We start from the raw sequence: 10,005 nt of genomic DNA, 5'->3' as shown, positions 1-10,005 counted from the left end.
AAATAAGCCACAGACACGTTGTTTCCTCTGCTGTAGCATGTATTAGCTGAGGAGGAAGTTCCAGTGCTCTTTAGTATGGCCAACTCACGCTAGACTCCCCCTGCTGGTCATATATGGCACTACATGTATAGAACATGACTGTACTTAAACCAAACTGCTGGTAAGAACATCATATATGTGATATATAAAAAAAAAAATAACTTTCAGATCTATAAAACATAAAGTGTGCAAATATAACCATAAACAGCAAACACATCTGACTTATAATGAACACATTTCAATCCATCACACACTCCCCTACAGACTTAGATGTTGTCCTCAACATCACGAACTATTTCTACCAGGACAAAAGCAAAACATGGCAAAACAGTTCTGAGGGGCCTAAGCCTGTGAACCATACAATCTTCTCAGTCGAATTCTGTCACTTAAAGTACTTAACAAAACTTTTTTTTTTTTTTTTTTAACTACTACAGAACATTTACTTTTTCACATAGTGAGCTGTTCACAGTGTTTTGAATGGACCACACACTCACATTTATAATGCCCTTAATCTGGTGCTTACAGTATTCTAATACAGTTTTTCTCACACCTGGTGATTGGGAAATGTCCACACCACTTTCCATTTTACAGTCTATACAAATTCAATTCAATTCAATTCAGTTTATTTATATAGCGCCAAATTCACAACACGTCATCTCAAGGCACTTTACAGTTCAACCAGATCATACAGTCAAATTGATACAAAGTTTTCTATCTAAGGAAAACCAGTTGATTGCATTGACTCATTGACTCAAATACAATCCCTCACACTAAGCATGCTTGTAGCGACAGAGGAGAGGAAAAACTCCCTTTTAACAGGAAGAAACCTCCAGCAGAACCAGGCTCAGTGTGAGCGGCCATCTGCTGAGGCCCACTGGGGTTCAAGGAGACAGAAGCAGACATAGAAAAAGCAGCTGTAAAAGGCGGCCCCGTCCAGGAAACACACAGCCAGGCAGACGAGCTCCAAGGCAGCTCCTATGCCAGAGGATGAAGAGAGCACATCCACTCAGTCACGGTCAGAGAAACAGGACCACACCTGAAGACAGGCCGATCTCCAACATCTACAAACAAGGGTGTTGATGGAAGCAGCACAGCTGATGTTTCTTTCCTGGATGACGTCACAGCCAAACAGGAACAGACGAGGCAAAGCTACTCTGAGGAAAAGCAGAGAGAGCAGAAGGTTAGAGATTGAACAAACAGATTCTGCAGAATAGGAGAACAGAGAGAGAATGAAGCAGAATGATGAAATGGGGGTCCCTATGTCCTCCAGCAGTCTAAGCCTATAGCAGCATAACTATAGAGATAGATCAGGATAACCTGAGCCACTCTAACTAGAAGCTTTATCAAAAATGAAAGTTTTAAGCCTAGTCTTAAAAGTAGACAGAGTGTCTGCCTCACGGACTAAAACTGGTAGTTGGTTCCACAGGAGAGGAGCCTGATAACTAAAAGATCTGCCTCCCATTCTACTTTTAGAAATTCTAGGAACCACTAGTAAACCTGCAGATTGAGAGCGAAGTGCTCTGTTAGGAACATAAGGAACAATCAGATCTCTGATATCAGATGGAGCTTGGCCATTTAAGGCTTTATATGTGAGAAGGAGGATTTTAAATTCTATTCTTGATTTAACAGGAAGCCAATGAAGAGAAGCCAGGATAGGAGAGATATGATCTCTCTTTTTCATTTTCATCAGAACTCTGGCTGCAGCATTTTGGATCAGCTGAAGGCTTTTAACTAAAGTTTGTGGACTTCCTGATAGTAAAGAATTACAATAGTCCAGCCTTGAAGTAACAAATGCATGGACTAGTTTCTCAGCATCACCCCTGGACAGGATATTTTTAATTTTTGCAATGTTCCTCAGATGAAAGAAGGAAATTCTAGAAACCTCTTTGATCTGGGATTTAAATGACAGGTCCTGATCAAAAATAACACCAAGATTTTTTACTGTATTATCTGAAATCAGTTTAATCCCATCCAAATGAAGTGACTGGCTAATCAGCTTCTTTTTCAGAGACTCTGGTCCAAAGACTATAACTTCTGTTTTGTCTGCATTCAGAAGCAGAAAGTTAAGAGTCATCCAGGTTTTTATGTCTTCAAGACATGCTTGTAATCTATGCAATGGGTTAGCTTCATCTGGATTTATAGACAGATATAGCTGGGTATCATCAGCATAACAGTGGAAATTAATCCCATGCTGTCTAATAACTCTACCAATTGGGAGCATGTATAAAGTAAAGAGAATTGGTCCTAGCACTGATCCCTGTGGTACTCCACAGGTAACCTTTGAGCGTGTTGAAGATCTATCATTAACATGAACAAACTGAATTCGATCAGATAGATAAGATTTAAACCAGTCTAGTGCTGTTCCTTTAATTCCAACAAAATATTCAAGTCTTTCTAAAAGAATATTATGGTCAACTGTATCAAATGCAGCACTAAGATCCAACAGGACGAGCACAGATACAAGTCCATTATCTGAGGCCATGAGAATATCATTAGTGACTTTCACCAGAGCTGTTTCAGTGCTATGATGAGCTCTAAAGCCAGACTGAAACTCTTCAAAAAGTTCATTATGGTGTAAGTGGTCGCAAACTTGTTTGGCAACTACTTTCTCAAGAATTTTGGATAAGAAAGGAAGATTGGATATAGGTCTATAATTAACCAAGTCATCTGGGTCAAGAGACGGTTTCTTAAGCAGAGGTTTAATTACAGCAACCTTAAAAGCTTTAGGTACATATCCCTGTAACAGAGATAGATTAATCACATCTAAAATGGAGGAGGAGATCAAAGGGAATACCTCCTTAAATAACCTGGTTGGAACTGGATCTAACATACAAGTTGAAGGCCTAGATGAAGACAATAATTGTGCTAATTCAGAAAGTTCAACTGGATCAAAGCAGTCTAAACCCGGTTCAGATTTCATAACTACCTCAGGTACAATCACGGATAGAGGAGTGCTTATGATCTTATTTTTAATAAGATCAATCTTATTTATAAAGAATCCCATAAAATCATTGCTGTTAAGAGCAGGTGGAATTGACGGTTCAACAGAGCTATGGCTCTGGGTGAGTTTGGCAACTGTATTAAAAAGAAATCTAGGATTATTCCTATTCTCCTCTATTAATGAGGAGAAGTATGCTGCTCTTGCTTTACAAAGGGTCCTCTTATACAGCAGTAAACCATTTTTCCAGACTAGGAAGGACTCCTGCAGGCCTGTGGAGCGATATTTTCTCTCCAGTTTCCTAGCATTTTGCTAGGTGTTTAGCGAAGTCTCTGTGGTCGCTGTGATCTTATCTCAGTTTCATGTTCTAAGGTTTGATCAGTGGGAACCACTAATGTCTCTGTCCCAGTGTCAGGTAAATTTTGAATCTGGATATCCTCGTTCCCTGACTGTTCCTCATTATGAAGTTCAGGCTGGTCAACTCCCAGTGTATGGTTTATTGTTCCAGATTCAACTGCATCAGGTGAAGTTACAGGTGACTCATGTGCTGATGTTATTGGCTGACTTGATGAGTGCAATGATGAGTCTATGATATAATATTCATCTTCATCATCCTCATCTTCTGATTCTTCCCTGGCTTCTTCTCTTCTTTTGGCTTTTTGTTTAGGTTTACCCGGTGTGTTTGTCTTACTTTCCAGTGGTAAGTGATCACAAGGCAGGATGTGATTCCTGTGGAGTGTCCTGGACTTCCCTTTCCCATTTTCAGGTCTCAATTCATACACAGGTACATCTTTTCCCACCTGCTGCACCACAGTATGTATGGTGTGCTCCCAGTAATTTCTGAGCTTTCCAGGACCACCACGAGGTGTTAAATTCCTTATTAGCACCCGGTCACCTGGGAACAACAATGTGCTCCTTACTTTCGCATCGTAGATTCTTTTGTTTCTGTGAGCACATTTCTGTGCATTTTCTTGTGCAATTGTATAAGCCTGCTGCATTCCTTCCTTCCACTGCTCGACATAAGCATGATGATCATGGCTTCCTGTTTCTGTTGGTAGGCTGAACAACGTGTCTATGGGCAGTCTTGGGGAGCGACCGTATAACAAATAAAATGGAGAAAATCCTGTCACCTCTGTCCGTGTGCAGTTGTAGGCAAAGACAAGCTTATTTAGGGAGTCTTTCCAGTTTGCCTTGTCCTTATCAGTGAGAGTTTTGAGCATCTGAATCAATGTCCGATTAAAGCGTTCGACTTGACCATTTCCCTGAGGGTGGTATGGGGAAGTTTTTGAACCCGCAATGTTGCAATATTTGTCAGCTGAGAGAAAAGTTGGTTTTCGAACTCGCCTCCCTGGTCATGGTGTAGACGTGCTGGAAATCCAAATCTCATCGCATAATCATTGAAGATTTTGTCAGCTACTATTTTTCCAGATTTTGATGTCTTGGGGTAGGCCTGTGCAAATCGTGTGAAATGATCAACAAGCACCAGTATGTATTCATAGCCACCTGAACACCTCTCTAGATTGAGAAAATCCACAGACACAAGTTCAAATGGCTGCGTGGTCACTATGTTTAAGAGGGGAGCTCTTATCCCTCGGCTAGGCTTTTTTTGTTTCAGACAGGTACATTTCATCACATACTGTTCTATTTCCCGCTGCATATAGGGCCAAAAAAACGATCCCTGATCAAAGATACTGTCCTGTCAGTGCCCTGATGACCCATCTGGTCATGTAGGTCATGTAACACCCTTGCTTTGTGTTGCTCTGGGAGAACCAATTGTTTCCGATGGGCAGTCTTTCTCCAGAGCACCCCCTATCTGCTACTAAAGCAGGGTTCCAATGAGTATCCAGCAGACTGCAGACAGAGATGGGCATTGACCAAGAGGCATTTGACTCGGACTGTGTCTCTACTGCCAGAACAGTTGCTCCTACAGCATCATAGGACATTTCTTCTGTGCACCCAGCCATGAAGTTCTCCACATCCAGTGGCATTCGAGACAAACTATCAGCATCAATGTTTTCTTTGCCTGAACGATATTTAACGGGGAAGTTAAAATCGGCAAGTTCTGCAACCCATCTGCTGCCTGTAGCATTTAACTTTGCAGTTGACAATACATAGGTTAATGGATTGTTGTCACTGTAAACCGTAAAGAAGGGAGCATAGTACAAATAGTCGCGGAACTTTTCTGTAATGGCCCATTTAAGAGCAAGAAATTCCAGTTTTCCAGAATGGAGATTGTAGTTTCTTTCTGACACCGACAGCGTTCGGGAACCATATGCAATAACACGCAACTTTTCATTTTGTTTTTGATACAGGACGGCTCCCAGGCCCTTACTGGATGCGTCTGTATGAAGAACAAATGGGAGAGAAAAATCTGGAAATGCTAATATAGGTGGCTGAATCAGACAATTTATCAGCTCCTCAAGGACTCGTTGGTGACTTTCTGTCCATTCAATTGGGGTGTTAGATGACACTACTTTTGGATTCATATTTCTTTTTGAATTTCTTCCTTTAACGGGTGACTGACATTGATCTTTAACTGGTCCCTTGGTTAGGTCATACAGCGGGCCAGCGATGCGGGAAAAGTCTTTGATATATTGGCGGTAATAGCTCAACAGTCCCAAAATTTGCCTTAACTCACCAACTGTTTTTGGTTCCTTGTCCTTTAAAACCCGGACAGCCGCAGTGTCAGAAGGATCTATTTTATTACCCTCTGCTGATACAATCCTTCCAAGATAGCGAATTTCGGTCTTAAAAAGCTCACATTTGCTAGGTTTTAGCTTTATTCCATGTTGTCTGAGTCTTTGCAAAACTTTCCGAACATCATTAACATGGTTTTCAAATGTTTTGCTGAACACTAGTGTATCATCCAAATATGGTACACATATTTTGTCACGAAGTCCTTCTAGGCACTCTTCCATGCAGCGTTGGAAGGCTGCTGGAGCATTCATAAGTCCAAATGGGATCCTGACCCATTCATATAATCCCCAGGGTGTAACAAAGGCTGTCAGTGGCTTACTGTCTTTTGCCATAAACCCCTGATGATACGCCTTTCCCTGGTCAAGCAGTGAGAACATGGTGTTTCCGCCAAGTCCATTCATAATATCCTGGACTCTAGGGATTGGCTGTCGATCAGGATGAGTTTTTCGATTCAGGTCTCTGTAGTCAATGCACAGACGCAGTGAACCACATTTTTTCCTAACACAAACAACAGGTGAAGCGTAGGATGAGTGAGATTTCTCAATCCATCCATTGACAATCAAATCGGTTCAGTAGTCCTTCATTTCATCATATAGTGGTTTAGGAACAGACATGTAGGTCCGAGAAACGGGTTCTGGATCTTTTAAGTTAATCTTTAATTGAAGCTTCTCTATACACCCAATGTCACTGTCTGATCGCGAGAAGGAATCTGACTCCTCCCTTAACATCTTAGTTACAACCTGTCTTTGAGCCTCATTCAAGTGACTGAGATCAATTGGGGGATCCCAGCGTTCTGAGGAAACATCACTATCTTTGGTGTTGTGAGTCTGAATATGATTCACAGAAGCAGACAACTGTGCATCGTTGTCTATGTAGAATGGATACACGGATGTAGCTGGCTGTGCTGTGCCTACAACTACCTTTTTTGTTGATGTGATGTTGTGATCAGTATAGTTTTGTACACTTAGGATAACATTAGGTTGCATGCCTTTCTGTACCTGAAACAGTGTGTCACAAAACTGGAGTCCCTCTGGCCACAGTGGGTTTTCATCTGGTTCAAACACTAAAGTAGTGTCCTCTTTGAATGGTCTGGCATTTATAGTGCATTTCACTTGGACAGCACTATGGCTTGGTACATGCATCCTCTGACATGCTGTTCTTACAAGATACTCGCTTATTCGCTCCACACTGACTGCTTTAATGAAAGCCTTTTCATTCCCTTTTTATAAACTTGGAAAAGCAGCTTTCACTATTTTTATAAGTCCCTCTCTCTCGTCATACTTCTTCATTTTTTTTTTACTGTTAATAATAACACGTTCAATAACATTAAAGCCAATAATGGGGCGGGGAAGTTGACTGCCTCTCATGTCAAGCATTGGAACATAAAACTCCTCAGGATCAGCTCCCAGTTTAAACATTACTTGCACCCATCCTATATACGGCATTTCTGTACCATTGGCTGCCTCAATTTGTAGGGGGTCACCTGGGCTAACAATTTCTATTATGTCTCTGAGTTTCACATCTGGGATGTTTTCCGCTTTCCAAGCTTCATCAATTGCAGAAACTTGTGAGCCAGTGTCCCAGAGTGCCTGTGTTTTCTTCCACTGTAAATGACAGCTAATGAGGCATTTTTTTCCAACCAGGTCAATTAATGTAGAGTCTTTCTTTGCTAGGGCGTTTTTCTTTTTACCTATCACAGTCTTGCATAGATGTACATTGTCAGAGGCTTTTTTGGTATTTTTAGAGTGCTTGCAGGTCTCTTTGTGTTCTGTCCAATGACTCTCCTGGCACTCTTTGGAACAATAGAGCACTCTTTTGCACAATGAACACTGTCCAAACCGTTGGTGTTCTTCCATCCCTCCACAGCTGGCACATTCTTGGGACATCTTGGCAGGTGTGGTTACTCCCTGTCCCGTGGGGGCAACCTTCCCTCGTTTAAAGGATGCTCTCTGGTAGTGGTGGCCAGGCCTCGGTATCCTCTACAGCCAGCCTGAAAATGTTCGCTGCTTCCGCACCTGTAGCAGTGCTGACAGAAGTTTTCTCCTTGTTGCTGGCATGCGAGGCACCTCGGTCCGGGGCGGGGCGCTGGGTATCTTTGAGGCGCAAATCTCTGTTGAAACTGAGTAGTTCCTCTCATTAACCTTGGACCACTGGTAGCTTGATATTCCTGCAGAGGCCCTCCCTGATAATTATACATGGCTGTCCCCTCCTTGTTCCAGGAAGAAAGATGTGGAGGAGCATAGGTCACGTGATGGGGGAAACCATATTCTGTCTCTTGACACATTGCAGGTTGCTCTTTAGTCTTATCCTCTTTATTATGAATGGATTCTCTAATTTGTGCAACCTCTGTTTTTAGGTCTTTGAGCAAAACCATATCTGCTTTAATTTCTTTTAGGTCTGACAGCACATCTGAGGGAAGTGCTGCAACATTTTGGTGGCCTCCTTGTTTCCGTTCATTACTTGAGTCGTTGGACTGAATTGCATGCATACCAGCGGTCCTCTGTGTCGTGTTCCTCTTCTTGTCCTGTCTTTCTTTATCATTAGCACAGGCAATATTCAAAACTTCTAGGAGTAGCTCATCTGAGGTACTTGGTTTCGATAAATGGGGTTGGAGATCAGTCTTTACATTGTCACTTTGAAGGCCTGTGAGGACTGTGTGCATGAACATGCTTTGCACTAATGCAGGATCGTACTTAAGGCCAGACTCAGCCTCTTGTGAAGCAAACAATATTTTCTGGCGCAAATCCATTGCTCTGATCACAAAATTCTGTGGTGTCTCCCTACTACTCTGCACTTCTGTGGTAAGCTGCTTGTATAACTCTGTTGCATTTCTCTCTTGATAGTGTGAACGAACAATTCTCCTAAGAGTGGGAAGGGACAGGTCACATTTTCCTTCTAGATAGCTACGCAGCTGTAGGCCAGGTACTATTGCCCTAATAACAGCATCCACAATCTCTGACTCAGGGTAGCCTTTACTGAGACCATTTTCAATTTGGCGGGCCAAGCTGGAAAATGTTAGTCTGTCTTTTTGCCCCGGGTCACCAATTTGACCTGCAATTTTAAAGTCCTTTCTCCATGAGGGGTTGTCTACATGGACAGGAGCAGCCTGGACTACTACAGTTTCAATATTTTTTGCATCTTTGTTAGCCAGAGCTTGGATTTCAATTTCTTTCTGTTGAACCATGAGTTTTAATTGTTCCAGTTCTCTGCCCAGTTTCTCATGTTCCTCATCTTCCTTTTCTTGAGCGCTGTTTTTGACAACTCCCTGCACTGATTGTATCATGTCCATTAAACTCAGCAATGCTGACATCCCATTGTCTTCTAGTTGTCTTAGTTCATCACCGTCAATATACTTGCTGATCAGTGAAACAAGAGCATTACGGGTCTTGCCTGTAGTATTTTCTCTGTCTGTTCCTGAAATTCCAAGGTAATCATATATTCTGATCAGATGGTCAGTGGTAGATTGGAAGAGGGCTCCTTTAATCTCAAACAGTAGATTGTCAACTTCTGAATCCATTTTCTCTTTCCTATTTTTTTCTCTCTTTTTTTTTTTTTTTTTTTTTTTTTTTTTTAGAGATGTTGAAGTTGGCTAAAGAATATTGATTTTCCAGTTACCACAGAACTGATGTTCCCTTGTAGCTTTTTTTTTTTTTTTTACCTCAGCATACACAGTCCTCCTGGTTGGGTATCACCTTGTTGCAACTGCACACTCCACTTCCTGGGTTGTAGGTTATGAAAATGGTTTGGTTGATGTGGGGTGTTCTCTTCTGGTGTAGAGTTCCAGCCTCACAATGGCATGTGTAAAAGCCCTGAAAAGGGGGATAAGTGAGTAAATAAGCCACAGACACGTTGTTTCCTCTGCTGTAGCATGTATTAGCTGAATTATCATAACTTACACACATACAGAAACATTCCAGACTTGAAACAAACTGTATGGTTTCTTTGTGGACCATTATGTTACACAAACATAACAATAACAAATAGTATAATCAATATAATGCTATACACACACATGGATCTACATTGGCTGCTATGAGCTATCAGCTAACTGTACAAAACATTCTTAACAACAAAAGATGTGCACATAGTTGGTAATGAAACATATTCACGAGCTGTCTAGCACTTAGTAAACCCACTACCAAAGGCACAGATGTGTTTATATGCAGATTCATACCTGAAAAGGGGGATAAGTGAGTAAATAAGCCACAGACACGTTGTTTCCTCTGCTGTAGCATGTATTAGCTGAGGAGGAAGTTCCAGTGCTCTTTAGTATGGCCAACTCACGCTAGACTCCCCCTGCTGGTCATATATGGCACTACATGTATAGAACA

At 41.7% G+C, this 10,005-nt stretch overlaps 1 long non-coding RNA gene across 1 annotated transcript; it reads right to left on the bottom strand.

Moving 5' to 3' along the window:
• Positions 1-8,567: 8,567 nt before the first annotated feature.
• On the bottom strand, positions 8,568-9,462 carry LOC119780314. Its single transcript, XR_005280373.1, has 2 exons — positions 9,333-9,462; positions 8,568-9,263 (listed from the first exon to the last, which is right to left on the bottom strand). It is a non-coding gene; the product is annotated as an uncharacterized LOC119780314 (long non-coding RNA).
• Between the last annotated feature and the right edge of the window lie 543 nt (positions 9,463-10,005).

This window comes from Cyprinodon tularosa, unplaced genomic scaffold, assembly GCF_016077235.1.
Source record: "Cyprinodon tularosa strain WSP-4 unplaced genomic scaffold, ASM1607723v1 ctg1026, whole genome shotgun sequence".
Taxonomy (NCBI): Eukaryota; Metazoa; Chordata; class Actinopteri; order Cyprinodontiformes; family Cyprinodontidae; genus Cyprinodon; species Cyprinodon tularosa.
The sequence above is the reverse complement of the archived record's forward strand: the minus strand, read 5'-3'. Positions and strand labels throughout refer to the sequence as shown.